The 17317-nt window shown below is 38.5% G+C and overlaps 1 protein-coding gene across 4 annotated transcripts in view; it reads left to right on the top strand.

Moving 5' to 3' along the window:
- Positions 1–17317, top strand: part of GTDC1 (glycosyltransferase like domain containing 1) — a 170367-nt gene that overhangs the window by 9498 nt on the left and 143552 nt on the right. For 3 of the 4 annotated variants that reach the window (XM_053982676.1, XM_053982679.1, XM_053982678.1), the window contains exons 1-2: positions 147–258; positions 12565–12763. The gene's annotated coding sequence lies outside the window, so the exon portion shown is untranslated. Of the gene's footprint in view, positions 1–146; positions 259–12564; positions 12764–17317 lie in introns of those variants that run through there. The other variant, XM_053982677.1, reaches the window with a different exon arrangement.

Genomic DNA, 17317 nt, shown 5'->3' with positions numbered 1-17317 from the left:
AGCAATTATGGGGCTACTTCCTGACGTTGGGACCATTCTTATATTGGGGCTCCCCTTCCACTGTGCTTCTCCTCTGTTGTTGTGTCCTGCTCTGAAGGCTGTGTCAGGTGAGTTGTGCTTGCTGTTCTTTCTCCTTTCAGGTGAGTTCCTCTGGCCTGATGTGCAGCTGGTGGGAAGAGAGAAGCTGGAGGCCTTCCCCTGTTCCATCTGTACCTTTGAAAGGACTTCACTGAACGCAGTGCATGGCAGGCAAAGCAGGTATGATCTGTGGGAGTTCAACATCAAACACTTCAGAAAAGCAAAGATTCACTGCCCTAAGTTCACCAGTCTGTCCTGCAGGAGAAACAGTAAGACATTAAAAAAATAACTAGATGCAGCATTAAGAAAATGTCCACATGGCCGAAGCAGGTGGTTTGCATGATTTCTTTAATGCATAATTTTTAATGTTTTTGTTATCGTGACAAATGAATACGGTTTTCTGTCAGTGATGTTTAAAATTTGATTACCTGAATATTGATAATGTTCAGTGCTTAGAAATATTTGAAGAGTTTTGTACTTCACTGCATTGTACATAGAGTCATTTTGGGAGTTGAACAGTATATTTCACTACAGACAATCCTAAAATAAGTTCTTAATAGTTTGGATGTATTAATATTCATTTTTAGAGTTTACATTGTGAAATGTTAGTTATTAAATTCTGTTCAAGATGTAAACTCTATTCTGTTTTGTAGCATTAATTATGCAAGTTTGAAATTCTCGCTTTTATTTTAAGGTAGGGCTTTTTATTTGTACGTAGCAGTTGAAATAAATTACCAGTAGAAATTACAAGAGAAAACATTCTCTTAATAAACGAGGGATGCCTGGAGTTGGCTCTGCTAACTGAGACAATTTAATTCATCCATCATCAGGGATGATGTTTCTTAGCAACACAAAGTATTTTCACCCGGGGCGCTTTCACAAACTTTCACATTTTTCTTCAAATGCAGCCTTGGTAGTGTTTTATATGACCTGAAGTTCGTCCATCTGTCCTGAAGCTCCCAATACTTTGCCATTCTCTCCAGTGATCAAATGATCAGATATATGGGTTTTTTTATTTTCAGCTTAATAATACACAAGTTGACTAGAGAATAATTTTGTGTGTCAGATTTTCCAAAGGGTTCTGGGAAATTATTTGTTGCTCTGTATAGTAAAGCTAAAAGTTATTGAAAATGTGTTACAGTTTCATAATAAAACAGATCTGAAAATTATTGGCTGGAGAGCCAGCTAAATGCTTTCTGATAGCCATAGCCTCAAGGGGGATACTTGGATCATTTGTAATAAAGGGATATCTTTGATATCTTTTGGTGAATTGACTAGTATTCTGTTTAGATCATTATTTATGAAAAAAAACTGGCTTTGTACACAATGTTACATTATCAAATTGTTTGGGTGTAAGAATTGCCTTAATGCATCACCAGAATTTTCCGTGTTTATTCTTTTTGTGTGCTGCATGAAATCAGAAGAAGCTCTTGATGCATTAAGACTACCTTTACTTCTTGCTTTCCATTTTTACAACATGTGTGGGGATGATTTGATCAGTGTAATTACCACCTGGGGAGACTTGGCTTGCTCAAGAAGCCCCTTCAGGTATGTAACAGGTGTTGTTCAGTATGGAGAGCACACATCTTCCAAGTGCAATGTGTTATTTTGCTTTGAGAAATAATATATCTTGATTTTTTAGTAAACTGCTTGGCAAACTTCTGTTATGTGAAGAAGTGACTAAGCCTTTGCTTCTGTCTTGCTTTGAGAGGAAAAGTTTTAGTGGTTCTTCTTTGTCAGCAGTGCATAGTGACAAGTGTTTGTTAAATGTTGTGATGAGGTAATTATTATTCAGCTTATTTCACAAAGGTGTACAGAGACCCTTTTAAATTGTGGGAAAAGAAGTTACAGAAACACTGGATTTGATTCTTCCTTGTGTGTTGTAGCTCATGTCATCTCAGTTTTAATTTGCTGAGTTTTCATGTAAGCACACACAGTCTTTGTACATATGTGCAAAAATACTAGTGGGCCATTTAACTGTATGTCCAAGCCAGGACATCTGTTTGAGGTGATCTTATTGCAGTGTAGATCTTTCATGCCCTGGTGTTACTGTCTAGAATTTTTCAAGATCTCCAGGTGCTCCCTGAAGTCCTTTGAAGAATCACCTAAGTTGGAAGCTTTTTTTGTTATCCCACAGAAAACGGTATCTGATAAAAAAAGGGGAGAAAAATCTTTTGCTAGCCAAGCCTTTAAGTCTCAAGTCTGAAAACAGCAGCAGTCGCTTGTCTCTGATGCTGCCTTACCTGTAGGTTGGAACTGTGGCACCTTGCAGAAAAGTTAGGGTTCTGTTTGCTCCTGCAAGGCTTTGTTGCATGTGGTGACAGGCTATCTACATTTCTACCTCTGCTTTAGCATCCTGGGGTCATTTGGGAAGCTCCAGAATCAGTTGTAGGCTCTCCTTGCCCTTTGAGTTTCTGTTTAAAAAATTCCTGGCTCCTGGAGCCACCTGCAGAGTCTGGTGTCAGGGATTTTTCCTGCAGGCTGGTGTTTGCCCTGCAATAAATAATGTGGTCGTGTTGTAGACCTGTATTTGCATCTTGGTGCAGTCAGTAAGACTGATGTGAAGGCTGGTAATTCATCTTTCAGCAAGTCAAATTTAGAAGATTAGGTATTGAAATTGCTCTGTAATTGAGAGTTCATTTTTCCAACTGTAAACCAGTGTCTCAATTTACAAAACTAACAAGGGCTGCCACAGGCAGGTAAGCACCACCTGTTTCGTATGAAACCAAGCCTCCCAAATACTCTCCAGAAATTAAAGAACAGTTTTATTTTTAATAAAGCGTTGGTTGGAGTAGAGAAATAAAGATTTCCATGGGATTCACAAGCAAAGTACAGCTCTCTGCTGTGAAGTACTGGAAGCAGTGCTGGTGAAGTGTCAGTTTAGGGTGGAGGAGAAAGGGCTTCCATTAATTCAAAGTTCCTTTTCCTTGGGAGCATTTTTTTATGTAGCAGAATGGTTACTCAGGATAGGTAAATGGTAGCAAAATGTCACTTGAGTGCTGTGCTAGAGGCAAATTATTACTAAATGTTCCTTTTAAACCATAGCCTCTCTTGCCTTAGTGAAGCAGACACTGGGGTCCTTCTTTTATCCATGTTCTTTCTCAGCTATGGATTTTCTATGTATTCCATGCAGTTTCTGATGGTTAGCTGTAAGGACATGAAGAATTGATAAAAATTGTCTTTTTGAAGGTAGAGAAAGGTCTAGAGTCAGTCTGATAAATAGAGAGGGATAACTTGTAGCGATAAACACACACTAGTGTCAAAACTGTTGTAAATTTTCAAAAACTACTTTTCATCCTCATCCAACCATGACTCAAGTAAAGAACATTCCCTTTATGGCCTGCAGCACAATACAAGTTGTACTTTGTTAGCTTTCAGTTAAAGCAATGAACATATTACTTGAATTTTAGGAAAGAGGTTTTGAAAACATACTATATTTAGGGTTTAGTCTTGAAGTTATAAGAATAACTAGTGGTTCTTGCTGTTGTTGCATCTTTCAGTGTTTGTGTGCAAAGAATGACTTGATTAGAGTTGTCACTGGGAACATTTAGTTCTTCATGCAAAGTATTTTTGGGCAGCTTTTATTTGGAAGAATATGGAATGGAATATAAAAGAATGAGCCTAAGAAATTATCATTTATGTTAAAAGGTCACAAATTGTAATTGTTTGGGTGCTGTTTCTGCAGTTAGTCTCTGAAAAAAGGTGAGTGCAAACCAGGCTAAAGCGCTTCTCAAAGCAGGTGTTTAACCTTGGAATTCTTATCATTTAATGTAGTGTCTTTTCAGATACTTGAAAATTCTATCATTTTATTCTAATTGGAATTTGGACGCTTTTAGGAATGAGCAGTCAGTTGTTCTGTTACATGTTGTGTTTGCATCTAACTCACATAATGTGAGAGTTTGCATGAAAGCAAGTGTGGTTTCATTCAGCCTCTCTCCTCAACACAAAACTATTGTGTTGTCAATAAAAAAATCGTAATTTCTCTACATTAGTGAGCTTTACTTGCAGACAAGGAGTAGTACGTGAAAGGGTTGGGGCATTTTTAGAATCATAGAATGGTTTGGAAGGGACCTTAAAGGCCATATATAAAAAGTATAGAACCTCCTGAAATAGGTACAATCAAATCCCCATAATACAAACAAAAAGTGAGCATCACTATAGTTGTGTATCCAGTGTTAATGATCTGTATTTTGTATGAAAGACTGACCTTTTTGGGACCTTTTCTTCAGAAGTAAAGAACAGTCTGATCTGTTTCTCCTACAGTTGGAAGGGCAGTTTGGTTGATCTTATTTTTTTCAGCATAACTATCACATGGAATGAGAGGGCCAATTGCTGAGATTGCAGAGGACTGTGCAGCCCCAGGCATCCTCCACTATGGGTGAAGATGCATTCTGGTTAATGCAAACAAATAAAAATGAACTGCCTAAGTTCAGACCTAGCACTGACTCAGATCAGGAAAAATATGATCCTTCCTAGTGACTTAAAATGGATGCATGAGGCTGATATGTGATGGTTTGTATAAATCAAAGCAAATGGGCATTAGATTACACATTCATAATTGTGATTATCACTTGAATTGCTTAGCATTGTAACCTGGTAAGCATTGGTCAGTGTTGTACTTAACTGTAAAGAAAGTATTAGAAAATTATAGTCTGAATTTGATTTCATTGAATACAGTGGTCAAAAGCTCTGCAGCTTGGAGTTTGAGGCAGAGGGAAATTCTGCACATTCTGCATGTGGGGTTTTTTACATTTGGTGGTCTCATTACTCAGGTATACAGTAAGCATTTTACTGCAATAATAACCTATTCAAGTTGCTATTTTTAGGCCAGTATAAACCTATTTAAAATATTTAAAATAGCCTATATTAAATATTAAATGCTTTCCTGCGGCCAAATGAATTTTGTCCATGCAATTGTGGACAAAAGCTTAAGCCACTTTTCAGCTTCCAACCTCCTAATTGTTCTTTAATCTATGGAGTACAAAGAATTAAATGTGTCCAGTCTTATTAAACTTTTGGTTCATTTTGTTATGATCAGGGAGATGACTTACAGTTAGGGTTTGTTTGAGATTTGGACCATTATTATTTTTGTAGGCCAGCTCTCTTCTTTTTGCCTGTTCACTCCTGAGTGGGTGAAAAGGTCCAGGAGTATGTGAAGAAAATGTCTGGACTGTGGTATGATACAAGTGAGCAATCCTGCATTATTCTGTGCCTGGCTGTGATTCTGCCTGGAATTATGACCTTAAAAGTTGTCCCTGTTGTGAGAGGAGCTGCAGATGTTTCAGGGTCTCACCTGCGACTGATGTTGGGATGCACAGTTAAATATATCTCACTTCCTTTTTATATTCTTTATGCATAACTAGATCTAGGAAGGCCTGGTAAGTGTGGAGTTACTGTTTATTTCCTTTTGTGTTAAATTAGACCAGTCACCAGATTTGTTCCTAGATTCTCATGCATCTTGCACAGCCATTCCTGCTGCTTGTCATCTTCAGCTCTCCCTGTTTTTGCATTAGTGTGGGCTCTGTGGCACTTGATTTAACATCAGTAAAAAACTCTATCAGAACTTCTTAGTGTTGATGGTCTCTAATAACTTAGAATAGTTTTTTTGCATGTGACTGTGATTTTTGAGGGAGAAAAAAAATCCATGTATTTTCATTGTTAGTGGAAATTGCAGATGGGAACCTCAAAGAGGAAGACCGAGGGGCATCCTCTGTAGGTTGTCCACAGTGTATTTGGTCAAGAAAAGAAACAGATTAAGGAATGTGACGTGTGGTTCTTGATGCAGAAAAAAAGCTTCTCTATGCCTAATACATTGGAAAACATTTGTTCCAAGAGCAAGTCTCCCCTATGCAAAATTTGCCCCTGTAGTATTGTTGAGGTCAGTATCCATGTAGGTTCTCATCTAAACTCAGTGTGGTGCCTGAGGTCAGCTTTGGCTTGTAAATGCAACTTTAGGGAATGTTTTGTCTGGTCCTGTTAAAAAGCATCTCTGGAAGTTGTTTGTTTAGAAACTTATTTACTCCTGCTCTTCTTGGGCTTGTCTTCAGTTCCTGCTTAAAAAATAGCAGCTGTAAGTGAAACATTCTGTCCTGCTTCACAGGGTTTGTGGAAATAATCCTTACATACACTCACTGACTGCTTTTGGATATTAATTTGAAGGTGAATGCTTTCAGTTCTGGATGTTTAGTAGACATTTCTGTGTGAAAAAAATGTGCTGTGAGTTTTGTGAGAATGACTGTTTCAAGTTAATGAGTACAGTCTGTGATCCAGGGAGGAATTATCAAAATGCTATTTCATAAAAATCAAATAAACTCTGACTGATCAAGTGGGTAAGTTCACATGTCCCTGTGGTTCTTGGAACATCCTGACTTGACTCATTACTACCAGAGAGGTGTCTGCACTTCATCATGTGTTGGCATGTTCCCTGAGACTCAGCATTCCTCTTCTGTATTATTTCTTGATAGTTCTTTCATTAATCGTTCAAAAGTGCTGGACTCCATAATGGAGTTGGAATAAAAATAATGCATTTTCAGAAAGTCTTCCAGTGTGTTCTGTTTGCTTTCTGCATCTCACTTAAGTGTTAATCAATTAAGTGATTTTGATTCTAGTCACTCCCCAGGTTAGATCTCGGTGATACAGGGATGGATAAACGTACTCTGTAAATTAGGTGTGAAACGGCTGGGGAAATGCACAAGCTGGTGCTCTGCAGAGCCAAGGCAGGTCTGGCTGGGCTTTATTTTAGCTCATGTGTGGGCAGGCTGGCAAGGCTAGTGCTGAGCTGGAGAGAAGTGGATGTCCTGGGAAGAAATTGCTCCAGTAGGAAAATGCTCAGGTGTTCATTTTCTACCTGTTCTTTTCTGTCTATTTATCACTTGAGTTCTGTCACCTGGGCTGTTTTGTTCTGCCCTTCTGGTTTTTTTACACTTCTAAATTTCTTAGTTGGTAGTCATAGGCCATCAGGTGCCACAGTTTTGCTTATAAACAGGACCAGAATATTTTAACAAAAAAATTGTTGCCAACTCTCTTTAAGGATTCTGCCCAGTAAGTAAAGATTAGTTTATGATATTATATAGACAGTGGAAATCTTGTATTTCTTAGGTATCATGTTATTTAAAAATTAGATTTGTTATAGGAATATTATGATAGGCAGAATTATAACTCAGAGTGGCTCTTCCCTGGAAGTGAATATCTGCTGAAGATGCCCAGTGTAATCTCTGGTTGAACTGGCCTGGATATGATTAATTGGTTATTGATAGAAGTCCATTTATGTGCTGTGTCAACAATGGAAAAAGATCAGAAGTAAAGGTGCAGCTGCCTCCTTCTTTCCTGGTAAAGAATCTTCCAGTCTTGAAAACCAGCCATGGCACATGCCAAGGTAGGAGACCTGAGCCTGCTGTAGTTTCCATTTAAGATACTTGCCCAAAATTCTTATGCCTACTCTGAAATAATTTCACTGATTATATTTCACCCCTGGCATTCACATATTCAGCAACCTGCAAGTTCTGGTCAAGCTGTGAGTTTTAGAGGGTGTCTAATGTTCTGTTTAAAGGTGAGGATCCTGTTATATTTTTTCTTTAAATTTTATGAGCATTTTATATAATGATGTTCCTGTCATGCTTTTGGCCATGAATCAGCACAGCATTTCTGTGCAGGCTTTAATTGAAGCGTGGAGTTGTCTTGCTGTGCAAATGTTGAAGTCAGTGAGACTATTAATTAAAATTAAGTATCTGCATAAGTGCTTTTGCTAAAAATAAGTTGCTTCATAACAGCTTTGGGCCATATTTGGGAAGGAGGGGGTTGTTTTTTTCGAACTTTGGGAATAGGTATATATTTCTCTCTGAACTGCATGATGATAAAATGTAGCAGCAATACCAGAGGGCAGAATGTTGATGGGAAGAAGTGTGAGCTTTCTGCCTTGTCAGATGTCACCTAAGCTGCTATTTATTGATTTTTAAACAGAATAAAACTGTTATGGCTTTTGTATTGCATAGAGACTGGTGGAAAACTTGAGAAGTTACTGCTTAAGCTGGCACTGTAGTGGAAGCACACAAGTGACAGGAATCAATCAGTTCTTTATCTTCCTTTCTGAGTGCCTGGTTACAACTCTGTTTTTCTTCCACCAGTTATTTAAAGTTGGAGCTTCTCAGAGTGAGACTCCTTAGGTACTTGTGCTGTGTGTCATTTGTTCTCTAGCGGTGTTTGAAGCCATTAAAAATATTGCCAGGGACTACTGAGCTGTGGCTTTTCCCATATGTATTAGACAATTTACAATACAGATTTACTGTACAATTTACCTTATAAAATGATCTGATTTATTAATTCTCACGGTACCTTGGCAAAATAGCATCTTTTTGTCTCTTCAGTCTGGCTGTTTATCAGACTCACTTTATCATGCCAGCCTGTTACCTTTTTTCTGATTTCTTTCAAAAATAGACTCCTTGCAAGCTCTAGCACTCCTCACCTGCAGCAAACCAATAAATTAATAATGGAGGGAAGAGATTACTGGAAACATGGGTAAGAGGAATGTGCACCAAGCTGCCTGTGCTGTCAGATTTCTCATTGCACCTTTCTACCCACCTTAAGATCTCTGCGCTGCCTTTTTGCAGGTGTATGTGAAGTGCATAAAGCAGTGACCACAGAGCTAAGCAGGAAAAGATGAGGGACCCTATTTCACATGAGGCCAGCCAGGATGAAGCCTTGTTTGCCTGAGGTCACACAGAGATCTGGTGCAGGTGTTTTCTGACCACAAGCTGGTTCTTCTGAGGTGCTTAAGCACGATGTGTGTTGATATCTCCAAGCTGTTGGTTTCTCACTGCTGCCGTTCTTAGTCTCTATCATTTAGTCCATGATTGGTAGCAGAAGCTGAGAATCCCACTTCTGGATATACAGTGATTCTTGCTGAACATCACATGGTTGTTCCTAAAAGTGGGACTCTGTAGGTTCCTATTTAAAGTAATTTATTAATGTTGTTGATGGGGTTGCATTTGCTTAGTGTCACTGCCAAAGGTTTCTGTAGAGCACTGTCATATGAGCACAGAGCAAAATCTACATTGTTTGGGGGAAAATACCAATGTTGCCATCTTTACTATGAGCACGTCAGTTACTCTTTATTGCTTTTTAAATTTGATTTTGTTGTTGTGTGGCGAGCTTTTCAATAAACATAGTGGTTTCATTTATATAACACTAGAATTATTGTTAATGCCCAGGTTCATACTGCGAGTTACGTATGTAATATTGTGTCCAGTGGGATCCTGTATCACAGAATTTGCATAGTTATAGTGCTGGTGACATCGTATCTCATACAAAGAACCCAGGGACCTGATACAATATCAGTAAAACTGTCTCCTAGGTATGATTCAAACAGTTTTATTAGCAACATATGGGGTATGAAGGAGCCACAGAGGGTAGTTTTGAGTGTAAGGGTGCTGGCCTATCTTTTTCAGCCTGTAATTATATCAGTCCTCTTCTGTGGCATTATTTGTTGCTGCTCTGGGATTGCAGAAAAAATAACTACTAATATGATGACACAAAGGATCAGAATAAATTATAATTGTTGACTTTACAAGAAATTCATTGGCAAAAAGGCTTACTGTCCAAAGCTCAAATGTCATTTCTGGTGCAGCTTCAGAGCTAGGCCACTGCACTAAATAATATAGTTTTGAAAGTGTTAGGGTTTTCTGGCAACCTTATCCTGCTGTATTGGATGCTTTTGTGATCTGACAGATACAAGGAAGAAACTTTTTGGCTGCATTTTGGTTTTTAATCTTAAGCTAAAGGAGTGCATTTTGTTTAATTGATAGTGGGATATTGAACTCTTGTTCCCCAAATGGAACATATTCTAATTAATCATCTTGAAATAAAGAGTTCATAATTTAAATTATGACATTAAAAACTTGCGAAAATATAATTAGACAATTACAGTAGTGCTCTGTTTAGTTGTACTTCTTAGAGTCATGAAATAGAAAAAAATAACTTCTACATGTTGTAAAAACGATAAAAGTTTGGGGGTTTAATGTTTCTGCCAGTTGGCTGAAGAGCCACAGTGTGTATGTAGCTATTAAAGAAAAATAGTATTTGACTACTTCCCAGATAATTTTTTTAAATCCATGTGCTGTAAAACACTGGGCTGAGCAACTTTTCTGTACAGGAGCCCGTGTAGGGAATTGGGACTCTTATTTGGACTTTAGTCAGAGTTACTTCTGAATATTTTTATTCCTCATTGAGGTTCAGCATGGAACAGACAGTGTGGGACCTCTGTGCTGCTTCACTGATGTGGAAGCATTTTTCATCTACTTGTTTTCAATCCATACTCTGATCTTACTGTGGTTGCAATTATAATAATAAATATATAATTTTATCTGGAAGGGATCCTTAGAATTGTTCTTCCCGTGTTTTCAGGTAGGATGAAACGTCTTTGAATAACTCCTGACTTAATTACACATTAAACAAGATAGTAATAAAAAAAATATAATTTATAATTTAATTGCTAAACTTCTTTCTTAGGGTTCCAGCTCTCTGCTGGCACTTCATTGTTTTTGTGAGCTTCTCTGACTTCCAGAAACTTTTGAAGATCATTGCAGGTGATTGAGGAGCTATTTTAACTTGTTCCCATAATATCCAACAGTAAAAGACCTCAGACTTTTCCAGTTTGTATTTGTTGTGAAAAATATCCTCTCATCCTGTATCTGCTTTATCTCTTTGTGTGCTTCAACTGGAAACTCACACAAATTTGCTGCTGTTGAGACTCTCAAGTTCTTCTGTGACAACTGAAGTAAAATTGTGATAAGCCTTGTAATTTTGAGAAATAAGTAGAAAAATGTAGTGAGACTTGTGATTGAGAAGTGGACAGATGTCAGCTTGTAGGTGTATAAACATCACAATCTTCTGATCTGTAGTGCAGTTGTCCCCTGGCTCCAACACAACCAGCTACAGGGTGAAATGGTCATTTCCAGTGTGCCTCAAAGTCTGCTTGCTCTTTAGACATCATTAAGCATAAACTTGTACTGGTTTAATGCAATTTTTTTTGCCTTTTTAATGCCATTTTGCTTTTTTCTTATTTTTTCTCCTTTCCCATATCATTTGTTGTTTGGAGTAGAAAGTTCACACCCACTTTGCTAAAGATGGTAAAGGAGTGATTTCTGAAATCAACTATTAAATAAAAAAAAGTTATATAAACATATCTGGACATCACATCATAGGGACTTCAGAGCTGTCTCAGGAGCCTCTAGAACCACTCATGTTAATTGTTGCATATCTTGTAAATGTGTTTATTTCAAAGTACTGGAAGCCTTCCAAGAAATTTCTGTATTTAAAAGGGCAAAAAGGATGTCACAGTGGATTTAGTCCAGGACAAAATAAAGTAAAGGTTAACTTGGACTTCCATCAGTGAAAGCTTAAAAGCTAAAAATAAAAATAAATGCTGGTCACTATGGTTTTGTGATAGAAGGATTTGTGAAACAAAGCTGATTTTTTTTTTTTTTATATAGGCTTGTGTGTCTGGCCTTTATTGCTATATTTAACTAATTTCTTTTGATGCATTAAATCTTTGCAATGCAGTATTTTGATACAAAAACGTATATAGCTGAGACAGAAAAGATTAAAAATGTCCTGTTGCTTAAAGTGTAACTTTTAATGAGATGAGAAAGGCCCATACCTCGTGGTTTCCCAATGTGTTTGTGGCCCACTTAATCAGCAATTTCATTGTGATATAATTTTTGCTGCTTTATTTTTCAGATGATGAAAAGAATGCTGGAGAAATAAATCTGCAGTTAGTCACGTAGTTCAGTCATCAAAATAAAGGAACACTGTAATTGGGCTAGAAAACCAGGGTGGGAAACCCCACAGTGAGAATGCAGGGGTGACACGAGGGGAGGCAGAGAGAGCTGGGACAGTTCAGCCTTGAGATGAGTGGGCTCAGGGGCACAAACTGAAATAGAGGAAATTCTGTAACAATGAGAAATTTTTTGCTGTGAGTGGACAAACACTGGAACAAGTTACCCTCAGAGGCTCCATCTATGGAGATACTCAGAACTGGAGTGGTCCTGGGAACCCTCTTACTCTCTGATTTGGGCAGAAAGTTTGGACTGGTTGCTCTCTGGAGGTCCATGATTATGGGATCTCCTTTTGTTTGCCTTTATCTCGTGTGTGGTCTGTCTTCACAGACGTTATTAGGCTAAGGAAGGTATTTGGGATAAATATTTGTATGGTGTAGTATTGGGCAGTATTTGGATGGATTCTTCACAAAATCACAGAATGGTTTGGGTTGGAAGAGACCTTAAAGATCATCCAATTCCACCCCCCTGCCATGGGTAGGGACACCTTTCACTAGACCAGGCTGCTCCAAGCCCCATCCTGAGCTGGTCTTGAGCACTTCCAGGGATGGGGAGACTGCAACCCCTCTGGGCAATGTTTAGCCTCTTCTTAGCCTAAAGCAGTTGGAAAGTTAGACCAGATGAGCTCAAATTCTCTTTTCTTTCCTCCCCCCAGCTCTGTTGAGATTGAAGAATGCTACTACACTCAAGAAAATCAGACTTTGAAATCTGTCCACTGGACTGAAGCAGATAGGATGGGTTGGAAGAAATACTGCTCACCACTGAGATCCATGGCCAAGATTCCCAAGCTGCTTTGGTGAAGACCTCTGAAGCAGCACCACCTGGTATTTTACTGCTGCCAGTTTTGAATGCAGGTAATAAAGCTTCTGATAAATACGATGTGTTTGTTAGATGAAAAGGGGAGAGAGGTTTGATGGGTCTGGAATTCTTAGTGTTACTAGGTGTCTGCTAATGATTTTTTTACTGTGCTTGCCCTGAAATGATGGCATGGTTCACACTGTACTTCCAGTACATGGTAAGTCTGACAAGGTTACATGTTTTGGGAATCAAAGGAATCTTTCTTTCAAGACACAATTAGCAACATGGTTGATTTCTCTTTTTCTCCTTTTCAATCAAAGCCTGGATTCATGTGGCTGCAGCAGAGAGGGGAGATGTTAAGATCATGAGTGAAGTATGTCTGCTAACTATTAGGCTGTACCTGTACTTCAGGTAGACTGACTTCATGTGACTGTAAAAGAGTGACAGACCTTAGTGACAGCTGGGACCTACAGCAGAATAGGAAGGGGTGACCAAAAATATTTGACCATTCAGATATATATTTATTTACCATGCTGCTGCCTCCCCACAAAAAATCAACATATGTTCAAGCTAATGGTAGTCAGCAGTGAAATGAGACTGTATTTTACAGTTATGGTGAGGAAATTAGTTTTCCTCACAGTGAGAATTAATACATTTGGTTGTATCTTTGAGTTAAAATGACACTTCAGTGTAACTTCTGTGCCTCTAAAACTGCCCTAAGCCTGGGCTGTTTAAGGAAACAAACTGGTGTGATAGGAGTGTGTCAGTGCCATTCCTTCTCTTCTCCCCTTTCTTTTCCAGTAACTTCTGAATTCATTCATCAGGCAACCTGTACTGAATTTACCAGAAGAGTAGGTGCTACAGGAAATAACAGACTTTCAGCTACTCACATGAAATCCGTGCCAAGGACTCTATATTTTTAAGCTGTGATTTCATTTATCATTAATGTTTTAATTATTTGTTTGTGTCCTAATTTCTGCCACATTTCAAATTTAATTAAGTTTGAGATAACGGGAGTAAGCAACAAACTCCAGGCCCTTCCTTCTTTCTCAAATTGCTTACAACCACCACAATGCTGGGGGATTTTGCCAGAGCTGTGATGCCTCTGAGGCTGCTTCTTGCACAGAAGTACTCTCATGAATTGGGCAGAGATGGAAGTCACATAACCATAAAGGAGTGTTGTGTTCTGGTGTGTGTCAGCAGGTGGAAGGGGACAGGTAGGACGCCCCTGTCCTGAGCTGGGGACAAACAGCCTTGTGTGAGGAGAGCAGTGTCTCTGTCTCCCAAGTGAGAGAGCTTGATGTGATGAGAGAAAAAAAGAAATGCAGGTCACACAAATATTGCATACAGTGTAATTTTTTTACCATAAACTGTAAAAATTGTATGTTTTGAATTCCTCCTAATGTGCAGCCATCTATGATTTGCATTACATAGGATAAGGTTTTCAAAATTTTGTGTCTTTGGCCTGCCATTGTCAGAAATGATTCAAACATTCAGGACCCAAGTCTCATTGCAACTTCACAAAATTTTCACCTTTTCCTTTGAAAATGGAGCTGAAAGTTACTTGGGTATTTTTTCTAGAATACTTTAATTATGCACGATTTCATCTGGTGTGGAGCACAGGGGAGGCACAGGCACTGAAATACCCTGAGCACAGGCAAAGCAATCACAAGCCTGAGGGCAAATGGGTATTTATTGGGGTGAGTGGGGATCAGATGGACACCACCAGTGCTGCCCTTGGAGGTGACCAGCTTCCGAGGTGTCTCATTATTCCAGTGTATCCTGGGTAGGTAAACACAACCTGTCCCTCTTTGTCTCATTTCACACTTCAGTGTGCAGTTAAGTGACTCCATAAATGTTACTGATTTCAACATGCAGGCTTTGGCACTCAAGTGTTATTGTTAAGTGTAAAAAAAAAAAATAGAGGGTTGGTGTCAGCCTACCTAATTTTTTAAAATTATTGGAGGCTTACAAATGGTAAAGTTTAATTTAACACCAGGAAAGAAAGAAATTTTCCCCTGTGAGGGTGGGAAGGTCCTAGCACAGGGTGCCCAGAGAAGCTGTGGCTGCCCCTGGATCCCTGGAAGTGTCCAAGGCCAGGTTGGATGGGGTTTGGGGCAACCTGGGACAGTGGAAGGTATCCCCTGCTTGTGGCATGGCATTGGAACAAGCTGTTCTTGAAGGTCCCTTCAAATCCAAATCATTCTGATATTCTGCAGTTTTCTCCTGCTCTGTAGGTTGTTACTCCTAGTTATTTTTTCTGAATTATGAAAACACAGCACTTTAAAATCTCAGGAAAGTGTCTTAGTGCAAAGCACAACAATACCCTGGGTTCAAACAGCAGCAGTGAGGAAGGAGCACAGACACTTGAATCGTGTGGTTACTAGTGTGAATGTGCCTCCGAGACTAAAACTAGAACCCTTTCTCACGCTTTTCCCCATGCAGCAGAAAGGGCAAGTGCAGACCTTGAACTGGCACGTGGTCTGTACTCATATCTGTTTATACATAGGCTGATAGGTTTTTTTTCCTGACAACTTAAATTTGAATATTATCTACTGGAAATTTCACAGGATTCCGGTAAACAGGTAATAATTATTTTTAGGTGATTTCCAGTGTGACACTAACTCACTGTTTCAGCTTACTTGGTGACACTATCTTCATTTTTTTTTTTTTTTTTGTTAATGAGACAATGCTGGTGTAGTTACTCAGATGTTTACTGAGAAACAACAGCTGGATGGGTGCTAGCAAAACCTGAAACCTGCCAGTTCAATTGGGCCAATGTGTTTGATAGGACCCTGGTGTAGTCAGAATACATCATGCAGAAGTAAATCTTAAAGTCACAATTTTCTGTCTTGTATCTTTTACTGTTGAGTTTTTTGTTTTTTTTTTTTTTTTTTGGTTTTTCATAAATATATTCTTAGAACAGAGCAATTCTAAGCATGTCTTATGGTCACACTTAGAAACAATTTGAATATATTGCTTAGGATGGGATCAAAGATACAGGAATGTGTATTTTATTTATATACATCCCTTCACTTTAGGGATATTTAACTTTTACTGGCTTACCTTGTAGCAGAGTAGGGATGTGGATCTGTAGGAAGCAGTATTCTCTCAGAGGCAGCCTGTGCAGAAGTCTTGATCCTGGTTCACCTGTAGCATCCAAGTTGTGGATTAAACCCTGGATTTTAGAGTGTGGTAGTTTTGAAGCACTGAAGGAGCTTTCTAGGCCGACTGGTTCATCTCAGGTTAGAATGGAAACTAAAACCCCTCCCTGCATGTAGAGGGGGAAGCCTAAAGAGGAAATAATGACTTAAAATATGCTTTCATCTGTTGTACTTAAAGAAGATAAAGGTGGGTTGGTTTTTTTTAAACTTTTTAATCAGACAAGCTGTGTTTTGTCATATAGTTTTTTGGCAATTTAATTACAGCCTTAAAAATGCATAAATGACTGTAAAAGTCTTAAAAGCATTTGACAAAACCTAATTGTGTGTTATGTGGTCAGCAAAAACTTACTGGTTGAGGTTGCATGTTTTTAGTCTGTGAGGCTATTGGCAGCTGAAAGAGTTGTGTATTTCTATATCCTTTGTGCAGCTGTAATGAAAATGAAGTTATCATTGTGAAGCTTCCAGTTTTGACAGTGAGAATGGCCCTTCGATCTCCAAAGGCTGCTGGATTCTCCATATAAGTTGAAACCATAAACATTTTATAGCACAAGATGAGTTGCTGGGATTCAAACATAAATTTTAGAAAGAAAAAGGTAAAAAAAAAAGAGTGAATGTCTGCATCCGCGATGTATTGAGTTGCTGCAGTAAAGAAGAGCCATATGGTATTTTGGTAACTTCTGGGCATTGGGAAACTATAGATTACAGGTGAATTGGACCTGCAGACATTCTGTGGGTAGGAATGACTTTATTTTAGTAAAACAGTGCTTTTCATTCAGCTTGTATTGTCCAGATTGCTGAAGAATTTTACCAGATTAAGAATTTCTATGTATTAGTCATTGTGGAAGGAGAATGGGGTCCAAGTCTATGGGCCAAAACCACAGTCTGTAGCTTTCTTTTTTGCCTAGAAGAGCATGCAGGAAAAAGAATATTTTCCTGTTCATTCTTTGAAAATGAAAACAAAGGAGATTGACATCCTTTTACTCTTTCAGTCAAGTGTCACTCATCCTGAAGTTGTAATAATCAATTCAGAATGGCTACTTACACTTCTTTACAAAATTGGATGAAAGAGCTTTGCAGATAAAGTTAAAGACCACAGGAAAAAAAAAAGCTCATAACTTCATAACTTTAAACTGAATTAGTTGTTTCTTTGAATTGCTTGTTTTTAGTCATGTTGCCATAGGTATCAAAGCAGAGAGCTATTATCATTCCTTTGTAAGGATTGCTGCTGTTTTATATTCACGTTGCAGCAGATCAAAGGATGGGTCTGCAGACACAGAGGGGAAGGTGTGTTGTTTCAAAGATATGCAAACACACCTAGAGTGAGTTGGTCCAGGTACTGTGGCTGCACTGACAGGGATTTGCAGATGGCAGCAGCATTGTTTCATTCCTGAAAATCTTTATCTTAGTTGCTAAAGCTTTTTTCTGAATTTTTTAAATCTCTGCCAG

The sequence above is a fragment of the Vidua macroura genome, chromosome 7 (assembly GCF_024509145.1).
Source record: "Vidua macroura isolate BioBank_ID:100142 chromosome 7, ASM2450914v1, whole genome shotgun sequence".
Lineage (NCBI taxonomy): Eukaryota > Metazoa > Chordata > Aves > Passeriformes > Viduidae > Vidua > Vidua macroura.
The sequence above is the reverse complement of the archived record's forward strand: the minus strand, read 5'-3'. Positions and strand labels throughout refer to the sequence as shown.